A 12398-nucleotide genomic window follows, 5' to 3' on the forward strand; every position below is an offset into this window, starting at 1 on the left:
AGCAGGCATCAAACTTTGCCTTCATTTCAGCATTGCTTTTACATTAGGTCATATACACTTAAACAAATCAACAGACCTGTCATGCTGGGCTGGCACTTTGGTGAAAGAGAATTACTTTTTTCTCCCACAGCCACAACGTTAGATCCATTTTACCATTTTGCATGAATAATTCTTTTGGGTAATTTTTATTGTGTAAACCCCAATGCTTAAATCTGTAGATCTGTTTGAACCATGCAGAGCCAGGGCCACAGATGTCAATGAAACTTGAAATAGCACATTGTTTTTAATCTCACCTCCTAGGCTGACCACAGACAGACAGATGTCTTACCAAAAGCAATGGGTGGTGAGACATCTGCTCTCCCTGGAATGATTCGCACATTGCTGAGACCTGCAGCAATCATCTTCCCAGCTCAACTGATGGACATATGTAGTGTACAAGTGATGAAAGCTTGATTCCCCTTTCTTCACAGGTCAAGCAGAGATTTTCCAACATGTCATAAAATTCTGCTTATGAAAACACAGGCTTTTCTGACAATGGGATTTTAATTGCTCTTTTGTTAACCTATAGATGATTTCATGATAAAGAAAAGCTAAGATCATCTGCACTGTTTGCTTTAATGGTGTATAGCCACCGATGGTATGGAATGATTTAACTCTATATAATGGTAAGTTAAGGTGATGCAGTAGAAACATGCTATTTGACCTAGCTGTTTATTTTTGTAAGAAGCTCAAGTCACACAACAAACTGGCTGCTCTTCCTTGGATACACCCTGCCATGGCTTTTACTAATGAGTTGGGCTTTAGGATTACAATGGTAGCCAAGCTCGCACCCCCTGCTCCACACCACCTGCTAGTACTTCTCAGTTCACTTGTCTCTGGAATTTATGAGCACATAATCATAATATTTTGCATGGTATACACAGTAAAAAAGAAAACTAAATGTGATTATAGTTGCAGAAGTTGTTGGGGGAAGTAACCTAACAACTTCCAGCATTTGCTACTGGAGACCTAAAGCTATGCAAGCCCCAAGCTGGTCTGATATGACTTAACATATGACTAAACTTAACAATACTGTTGGCATAATTTGAAATATTTAAAAACGTAGATGATAGACTGTACAGTGCAGGATATAATACATCTGTGTTCAAGGCTAGGAACTTTTTTTTACAGGGAAATGAAAATGTAGATTGCATATGAGGCAGTCCAAATATTATTGAACATATAACGCAATACATTCATTGTTTGCTGTGCTTCTTTTGGCAGCAATAATAAGTATCAAATCATTATTCATTTTGTAATATTGTTATCTGTGATGAACTCATTTTAGTCTGAGTGCAAATCTATTCCTAAATCAATAGGAATTCCATTGCACCATGGAGCGCCTTAAAATTAACAGCCATTATTCCAGAGTAGCATTGTATTTTTAACACTGCCTGGTCTCCATGTTTGTGCAAAACATGGTCAATATAAGTAATTTTTGTACAGAAACAAGTACAAAAGGGAAAATTCATAAAGACTGGGGAAACTTTTCAACTGTTCTACCAGACTTTAATCAACTCAGCATTCATGAGAGGTCTGCTGTTACCTTGCTTAGGTTTCCATTTTCTAAAAAGCCAAACAAACACAAAGATATGCAGGAATTCCTCTGTAATGTTATGGCACACAGACAACCCATGGCCACCAAACACAAAAGGGAGACACAAGGAAAGAAACTTGTGCTATAGGCTCAGGGTGTACGGTCAATGTGTCATGACCCAAAGTAGAAAGTTATCAAATATTTTGGGGGCTCTGGTCTTTTCCACCAAAGTGTATTTTCCAATGGCACCAGTAAAGATTTTTTTTCTTCCATGTTATTACAGGCTTGTGCATATACCTGTGATATAACAAGGGGTGTACATACAGTATATTGGCGCCTTGTGTTGGACCAGTCTTCTGTTTAGGGAATTTCAGAACACTAACAATAAAATAAATATTTTTACTTTATGAATAAAATGAAGTACTCAAGTACCTTTGATCTCACTGTTTATCTCAAAATGAATGAATAGCCAGATAAGATATAATATCATGTGTACAAAGCTCAAAAAAAAAGTCATACGACTTATTTGGAAGATGTGTGCAACAGCCTTGTCCTATAGTGAACTTTACATCTACTTCTCTAGATATCATGTACTTAGTGTCCCTTTAATTGTGGTTCTTTCTTGAACAACAGAAGTGACAAGAATCTGAAAACATGCCAGCTTGGATTGTTGTATATATGGGGCCTGCACCGGTACAGATCAGATTTTTTTTCTATGTAAAGCTTCAATGATTTTATCTCAGCTTGGAAGAGAAAGAAAATGTTCTGATACTAATACTGATAAAAAGCGTAAAGGCTGATGCCATCTGCCATGGCAACTATCAAGATGGCAGCTGCTTTTCATCAGCTGTATCTGAACTTTGCATTAATGGGAATTTCAGACTCTGTGGCTATGTTTATGCAGGACGTAAAACTGACAGCAGTCTCCACAATACAGCACTGCTGCTACCCTATCATAATCTTAAAAAAAATACAAATCTATATATGTTTTCCCACTATTATAGCCATGCATGCAAAGTAATCTTTCCCAAAAGTCGGAGGCAATAGGGACTGGCAGACTGACAACAGCAGAAGGTCTTTAACCCTGAGAGTTTCAGGGCCTGAATCTTTGTTCTTCTGCTGCGAATGGGAATCAGATTTGCGGTCTCCAGAGGCTGTGCAATCATCAGAATCAAGTATTACTGTTCTCAGTTACTACTCCAGTTAATAGAAACATTTTTTTCAACAAATGAATCATATCACAGGAATAATGCTTCTCTTTTTCCGTAAGTGTTAAGCCAAGTAGGCACTGGTTAACAAGCACACCTTTCCCTTGTTCATTAGCAGAATATTGCGGCTCGCTACAGGAAAGGAGGAAAAGATGCTAATTACAGTACATGAGCTTTATCTTTTTGGCTAATCTAGGAAAACAAGCAGGAAGTGAACAAAACTAGGTCATATTACGATACCCAGAGATATTGTTGAATGATTGTTCAGCTAAATAAAGCCTCTTTGTTACACATTAGTTGTATTTTCACTGATGTCTCTACAACAGTTTAAATGGCTTTTGAGAGCTTTCAGCTAAGCTCTTTACTACTATTTATGAGCAGGTAATTTCAATATTGTCAGAGCTTAAAGGAATAACCCCATTAAAGATCATGCAAGAAAATAACATACAACTCTTACTGAAGCTGTTACAGATTAACTCTTTCTGGAATATTATGCTGATGCTTGCTCAGAAGTCATTTAAAATTTCTTAACTGTTCCTGGATGGTCCTTCGGTTGTTTTTATTTGGTGTTTTTCAGGATCAATTAGGATTAGGGTCTTGTCTGGTATTGTAACCTGACCATTCAACTCTACACCAGTGTTTCTCAATCTTTTAAACATGGGCCAACACCTTGAAATAATGTCCAGGTCCATAGGGAACCCTTGTTTTAATTACTATATCCACAGCTCACATTATATTAGCATGGATGTCAGTGGGAAGATGCCTCTTGCTTCTTACATTCCTGTTTTTTGGAAAGAACGTCATCTTTACAGCTACTAAAAAATTCATTGGTGTCACTTGGGGCACAGATTGCTCATTGCTCAAGGAACCCCTAGCAAACTCTGGAAGAACCCTAGGTTTCCAGGGAACCCAGGCTGAGAAACACTGATCTACTTTAACTTTACTTTAAACTTTTTTTAACTTTTTTACTTTAAAGTTCAAAACTTAAAGTAAGTAACCAAATGCACAGGTAAAACACATACCTACAAGCGGTTCTAAGTAACTCACACATTTCTTATATTAAGGCTGTTTGTCTTTCCCAAAATCTGCCTGTAAGAAGCCATTTCTCCAACAAACTAGGCGGGAACAGGGGAATGACTCTGCAATAAACTTTAAGGGGCAATAAAACAGTCATAAAAATCATAAGGGTGCAATGAATAGACAAACCCAAGCTAAATTTAGAGTTAACTGTCTAATCTCCCTGGACATCTCTGAGCTATCACAATGCCATGATCTGATGTGAATGATAAAATATATTTATAAACAGACTTGCTCAATATTTTTTTTTATCTGACAATCAGACTGCATATTTTCCAACACCCAGAGATCCCAGGCTGTTGGCAGGATTGTGACAGACCTGAGTGTTCTTGGCCACTTTAAGAAAAACAATGACGCAGAACAGCAAATAGTATATAGGGCCATACTCCACTGACAGTGGGAGACATTAAGGAGTATAGGTAAAGGAACCCAAACCTCCTTGATGAATAATAAAGCACACCTATGCCTGCAACTCACCAGCACCTCTTAAACACAGCTCATCTTTACCTTTATATATGGCTTGCTTAAATCTCTTGTACACAACACACCTGCAACCCCTTTGCAGGTGAGCTATGTACCCATCATACAAGCTCACCTACATCCCCCAAAATACAGCCTGTTTGCCCTTCCTGCATCCATTTTAAACACATTACCTGCACCTCTTTTACTCCACTCAGTTTCCCCCTCACTTCTGCATACCTTGCACACAGCTCACCTGCACCCCTTGCATACAGCACACCTAAAGTCATATCACACAGACCACTTGCTCTGCCTCCATCTCTAGTACACGGCTCACCTACACCCCCTGTAAACATTTTGACCTAATTCTCACCTGTCCCTACCCTTACTTTATTAGGTAAGGGAGGCAGCTATCCTGGCATTCTGTCTTTTCCTTTTAGCAGAGCCAGAAACCAAAGTAAACATGGCAGGTGGCAGCAGTTTCAGTGAACCATGTCAGGTGTCTGGTGCTAGCAGCAATAGGAAACCATCCTGCATAACAAGAAACTGACTTGCCTCTCCAGATTATGACACCCAGGCATTTTTTGGACAATCATCACTGAAATCCAAAGATTTGTTCTCAAAAAATTAGGGAATGGTAAAACAATTTTAGTTTTAAACATCTCATCCCAATGTGCAGATTTCCTTTTGTTCCCTGTCCCATACACTCAACATGAAGTGATAAGACCTATAAAAATTGTATCTATCTATATATATATATATTTATATATATATATATATATATATATATACAGACACACCTTAAAGTCATTTTGGTTTTGTGCATTATCCTATTTTACCTTTCTGATGTGTAAATGTTTTTGCCCTTTTGTTCTATTGTTGAACAATTTTAGGCCTATATACTATATACTATAGAGATGGATGTGCACAGCTACACGATAACAGCAGATAATTAAGATAATTACAGCTAGTGTAATTACAACTAGTCTTATATTCTTCACTGTATATTTCATTGTTTTGCTACAGTTGATCTATTCCGTTAAATTGTATATTATGAACAAAGCATCTAAAAATCCTCTCACCCATGAAACAGTTACAATATTTTCTTCTAAAAAGATGTCACCAGGTTGCCAACCTTGTCCTGTTAAGTTCCCACTGGACCTACTGCTAGAGCCATTATGAATTCCCTGCCCTGGGCTGCTGTCACTGGGGTATCATAGTAACATTCAGAGCATGGTTGCATTGTCCCTCTAGTTTGTAAAATCATTGTGTCCGTGCAACAATCCTAGATATATGTTACTTATGGAGCTTAGGTTTAGTTTAAATGTTAGACCTTAAACTATTTTACACAGATACATGCAAAAAGTATCTAAAACAACAACAGTAATTCCTTAAATAAGCTGCAGAGAGGCCCGTAGCAGTAAGTTATAGTTTATATGGATGTTATTTAATTGGTAATTTATTTTGTTATTTAATTGTTATTTTTTTGTTGCTTATTTTATGTGTATGTAGAGACAGACAAGCTGCGGGCAGGGAAGCAGCCTCGGCCATGCTGCCTGCTACTGCGGCATCTCCCTCTGTGGCTGGGAACCCCAGGGACACCGCGGGCTCGCAGGGCGGGTAAGTTCCTTACAGTGAGTGACGTTTTCCTTTTGGGGGGGGGGGGGGTGTTGCCCCTGTGAATGACAGTCCTAAAGTCAGCACCAACAGTATTCTGTCCTAAATACTTCTCATCAGAGTCCCACCCTTTAAATCCTTAGTCATTTGTAATCTAGCTCTTCCCCTCAGTGGTCCAGTATACTGCACCAGCTCAACCAGGCCCCGGGGGCAGAAGAGACCTCCTGCTAGGACTCCCTTAGCTTTTTCAGTGATTCATGATAAAGGCCCCTCCACATAATAAACTTGTTACATAATTGTTTGTGTCAGAAGCCTGTCTAGAAAAGTGCAAAACATGGTCATAGGCCCAAAATTGATGCACCAGGGCGGTGATTTGCTGCTGTCTTACAAATGCTGAGTTCCTGCCCTGCAATGAAACGATAGCCAACCATCACTCCCTGTGGAGGACTAATTCTAGAACTGTCCAGAATACAAAAGGATTAATCCTGTAACCCTTAAAAGGACCCCCTATACTAAAGGGGTGCTACACAAACAATTATCCATGTAAAAATGTAATTTTTTAATATGATCAAATCTACAATATTCCCACCGGCATTGGGGGCTACCAAATTTTTATCCTGGTCCGCCTCCGATTTCCGTCACCTAAAGGATATAGTTCATAATGGGCGGGTTCCCCCTTTATCCTCCCTAGATATTCCATACAGAAGTAAGCTACTATCCTGGCTTTCATACAAGCAATTAACATCTTATGTGGCCTCTTTTACTGATCCATCCTTACTACACAGAAATTTGATGGAATTCGAGCAATTAGTTAGCTCACCCTCTCGCCCTCCCCATGTTGTCTCAAGGCTATATGAACTACTCATACAAACGTCTGAGGCTATAGCCCCTACATACACCAGATACTGGGAGAGGGAATTGACCGGTCTCATAACAGGAGACGACTGGGAAACTTCATTTACCCTCACACACAAGATGGCACTGACTTGTAAGGCCCAGGAGGTTAACTATAAAATCTTGTCTAGGTGGTATTGCTGTCCAGTGGAAATGCATAGAATCTCTCCCACGAACTCGGACCATTGTTGGCGATGTTTATCACATAGGGGGACAATGCTCCATATTTGGTGGGAATGCTCAAAGGTATATCGTTTCTGGGATTTGATTATTCAGATTTTTAATGAATGCTCCGGCTCTACTGTGCCCAATACCCCTAACGTGGCTCTTTTATCCATGATACCGGGCTCGCTTAAAAGTATCAAAGGATCTGCCCTACGGCATTTTCTTGCCGCGGCTAGGGTCCTTATCCCAAGATTATGGAGGCAGTCTCCTGCTCCTTCTATAACTGACTGGGTATCCGAACTTGAGAAAATCCGTTATATGGAAATGCTAGTGGCAGAAGATGAGGATAGGATGGAACAATTTACAATAGTTTGGTCTACTTGGGATTGGTTTAAAGAATCTCCCCGTTTCCAAATGTATTTATCTTAATGCTCTCGTATATTTATTTGTTCGAGCGCTATTTCTGTATTTGGGTATTAAGGGCTATCTTATTTTTATTTTATTTTTTTTTTTTTCTCCAACATTGGGTGGTGCACATCCTCTTTCCCCCTCCCCTTCCCGACCCCCTTCCTTGGGCTGCAATGTTTCTTTTCTTTTAGTTTGTGGTTTTATTCTTTTTGTTAAAAGATGTTTACTCAAGTATATAGCGTTATATGCGGCTTTAGATTGTCAGATTATTACTTATGTTATATACCTCTATGAGTGTATTCATTACCTTCTGTACATTTGTATTGCTCTGTTCTATTTTGTTTCATGAAGGATTTGACAGATTATTACTACGTATCAGAGTATATGTCATATTTAAGATGAGTATTTTTTTTTTCTTTTTTTGCTCATACGAACCCAAGGCCGTTATGGGTTAATAGGATTCCTATGTTTTATGCTTGAATTTTTAAATGTATGTTATCTCTCTTTGAAAACTCAATAAAATTGATTGACACAAAATCTACAATATTCATTGCTATAATACCTGCTGACCCCACTATAAAAGTCATTCTTCAAGTTTCTAGGGTATCAACTCTGTCTATTTTTTGGTTGTGGTTCACCATTGACACCCTGTCCTACAGGCTTCTGTGGTTCAACATACATTGCACAAACATGGAACACTGTTGTCACCATTAGGAGACCCACCTTGTTCAATGCCATACAATCATTTAGTTAGAGTTTACATCTATGTAAGCAGGTGTATATTTTCATGGATGAAAGCAAACTACCACAAAAGTGGGCTTTTGTTTTGTACATAATTTCCTACAATGAATTTGGCTGCAACAGCCGTCAATTCAATCTTTGATCCGGAGTGTTAGTATTCAAAGTAAACATAAACCTAAACAATTTAGACTAACTATGGGCTAAACTACACGGGCGATTTTCACCTGCTAGCAATCACCTCATTAGGCTAGAACTACATAGAAGATTTTAATAGCTCAGCTGAACTACAAAACCACTAGCTTACTCCATAGGGAGCCATTTGTTCCATCTGTTTATCAATTAATTGCTACTCCTGGTGAATAATTGCTAGCAATTTTAGTAGCATGACTGAGCTGGTTTAATCTCCCATTAGCTTAACAGAGTTTAAAATGACCCATATATGTTAGCCCATACATAAACAGAAGGATTAACTCAGTGCAAACCACATTTTAAAATGAACAGTCAATCTACAGGTAGCAGAAGTTTAATGAAAATGTAGACCTTAGTGAAAAAGTAAGCTTGATTTTTCCCACTCCTGTCTGATGATCTATCCACTGGCCAAGGAAGATGCCTATCATACAAGTAAACCAACTGAAATAATTTGACTAGTGTTACTTAATCAGGGTTCTGGGAAATGTTAGTATTCTGTCAAAGGTACCATGGGTTCCTTGAGCAATTTGAACATCTCTATTGGATGTAAAGTAATCATCGTATGGGTTTTTTAAGACCTAAAAGTTTTTTCAAGTGTTCCTTCTCATTTAAAAGTTCAAGAATGGCTGGTTTAGGATGTAGTTTAGACCAACTTTGACTTCTACATGAACATTAAAAAAAATTTACATAACTGTCTTTGGATCTTTTTTTTGACATACTTTTTCCCCAAAAGTGATATATAAGATATTTTTATTTACTTATTCTCACTTTAAATTGACAAGGCTTTGTTCTCTGAACAACTGATGCTTTCAAGTGGGTAGATTACTTACTAAAATGTATTAGAAATAGGAGTAATTATTTGCTAAACATCTAGCTGTTATTCTAAATTTGATAACATTTGTAAGCCCCCTCTAACCTGTCCTCATACCTCATGGAATAGAGGTGCTGCTGGCTGAAAAGCTCTGACATGTTGCCTGAAGACCGAAGTCACTGAGCAAATCTGTTCAGAAATTGTCAGTAGCTCTGTGATAGAAATCTAGCACAACGCAATATTTATCTTTCACTGTTTATACCTGCTGCAGTAAAATAGAATAATAAGCAGATAATAAATTCATGCCCTGAAGATGAGCAATATTCAATGTAAACCATCATACGGGAGAAGCAGATGGAGTTTTTCCGTGAGCCAATATTAGTACCACTTCGACAATGATCTCTTATAACCTTGCCATCAGCTTTTGCAGCACAGACCTAAGCTGGTAAACACTGCTGCATTCTGAATATGTTTTCAAATGAATAAACATGCATATATATAAATCTACACACAAATATAAAAAGGATAGCCCCCATACTGACGATAATGTGCGTATACACAATCATACACACAAACACAAAGCTACATTCAAACACATAGTAATACACAAACATGCAATCACATACACAGGCACATACAGCCATACACTCACAAGCACTTACATTATTATTATATTATTATTATTATATATATAATTATTATTATATATATATATATATATATATATATATATATATTTATTGTCATACAATCATGGGCACACACGTGTACACACTAAAGTAATTTTTGAGACATGATGAATTCATTATCTGCAGTCCTATTTTTTCTTAAGTGTTTTTAAACAGGTGAAGTGTAAACTTTTTGTCTGAATGAATCATGCAATAATTGATCATGGTAATGGGTAATACAAATTCTACAGGTATTTATTGTTTCAATGCAATTTGTAGTGACAGGAGACTTATTATGGTTGAGCCATGAAGACTTTAGGAGAAGAGATGGAGAAATCATGAACACATCTTCTTCATCATGTTCATATATTGTTCCCAGGAGTCATTTTCAGTTGTCCTCATGCAGATTCCAGACATAAGCTCAATGCTTCCTTCTTTTTCTGTGTAGCTACTACACAATCTCTCATGAAACTGCATCTCATATACTCCCTCCACTACTTTCCTGGTCTTTGCAAGATAATTCAGGAAAAATTAGTTTGAATATTGTTAGCAGGTATTTCCTAGAACATTAATAGCGGTAGCAACCATTATGCATTATAGGTTATAGCCTGTTCAGAGGTAGAACTGTACATGTGAAAAAACATGTTCTCTCCAGCATACAGTTACTGTGGGGAATTGAGATTGTAAGGAACATGAGGGTGGCCCACTTTCAGTGCATGCAGGCTCTGCGAGAAAGTGAGAAATAATCAATTTATTGATTTTAAGTACTTTGTATGTGTAAGAAGGATTCTGTTCCTGAAAGCATAAGTAGTGTGACAGATCTATTGAAATATCTAGTAATTCTCTTTGAAGATCCGTATAGATCACGACAAACATTTAGTTACACTGAGTTTGTAACAACTTAGATGTGCCGATATTAGTGAGTTCAAAGTTTGCCAGGGGGCACTTTGCATAAAAAAGCCTGTTTTATGAACTTTGAAAAGTAATAAAACTTTAGAAATAACTGTGAGCTTGTTTTAAAGTTCTGTACCACTTGTTACACATATATAAAACTTTATTGTGTTTGGTCTGATTACAGGTTCACTTTAGGATCTTTATTTATTCATTTTTTACAATTAATTAAAAAATAAAGCCAGTACAAACAACTAACATTTCAGTATTTATATTTATTAACTCTTTGTATGTCTCATCTGCACATCTTTTACTCTAAAATATACACTTGATTGTTAAACAGCCAGAATTTTAATGATGACCTTATAGCAGATACATACTATACATATTACAGTAACATTGTCCAGAAAAATCCAGCCTATGTGAGATAGTTTATAGAAAGTCCTTTATGTAATCTGTTCTGCTCTGACTACTTTTTTTTCACTCTGCACCACCTTGTTTCAGGGAACAGATGCATAGGAAGCCCTCTGCTCAATTATGCAAATCAAAAGTCTGGTTTATATGCAAAATACTGACGTTGCCTTCAATGCATTCCAGTTTTGCCTCCAAGATGAACAATTATTCCTTAAATATTTTTTTTCATATGATCTGCCATTTAAGTTGGCAGGGTTTTAATCCTAAAGGCTACGACTTTGAATCCCACTTTTGCTTCTACCTATGGGATTTACAATGTGAAATATAAACCCACAGCAGGAAGGCATAACCCTAGCATCTGCACTGTAACATCACAGTGTCATACAAAGAAATGTAGTGGCAGACCTGAATTGAATTATAGGCACAATAAACACCGCTAGTGTTTGTGTATATGTTTAGTATTGAAAATTCAAATCAGATTTACAAGTCATTTGTTCCGGACTATTCCCATGTCACCGACTCTTGTCTACTGAACAGAATACCAGGACATGTTGTTTGAGAGAGGAAGGGCTGTAGTTGAGCAGTAGTTAGTATGGTTGGAAAGGAATGAATAATGTTGCAGAAATTGTTTGAAATCACAAATAAGTTTTCTAGAACATGTCTGGTTACCACTGAATAATTCAGTTATGTAGTGATAAAACAAAGCATTGTATTGCCAATGTGTTTGAAAAACAGCGGGTAAAAAGAGCAAATATATCCAACACATCTTGCAAATCAGATCCCCTGTTTTACCTACTAGAAAAAGAAGAAACCATGCATAAGTTTGTTTACTATAGCAAAATAGTAAAGTGAAGAAGTCATATCAACCAATCAGATTTCATCACTTACTAATTAGCTTATAGAATCGAATCATCCGCCACCTAAAAAATGTATACATTATGAACCTAGTGATGAAATGTGGCATTATATATGCTATTATAGTGTCAATGTAACTCCCAACACAAACACTGACCTCACGTTAAACCTAAATATTATTATTTGCTATGAAACACTGTCATTTGGACGTTATACATATTCTTTAGGTGCCCTTTATGCCCAAGTGAAATATATGTAGTGATCACTAAGGATAATAAGGGATTGGTTAGGCTGTAGGACTTGTCAAAATATGAAGCCCAACAAGAAAGCATTTTATAATCATCAGAGTTTTAAACAGTATTTAGCAATTGTGTATACCCAGGATAACCATAAAAATAACTTTTATTTACTTTATTCTTCTTTTT

Source organism: Pyxicephalus adspersus, chromosome 5, assembly GCF_032062135.1.
Source record: "Pyxicephalus adspersus chromosome 5, UCB_Pads_2.0, whole genome shotgun sequence".
Classification (NCBI taxonomy): domain Eukaryota; kingdom Metazoa; phylum Chordata; class Amphibia; order Anura; family Pyxicephalidae; genus Pyxicephalus; species Pyxicephalus adspersus.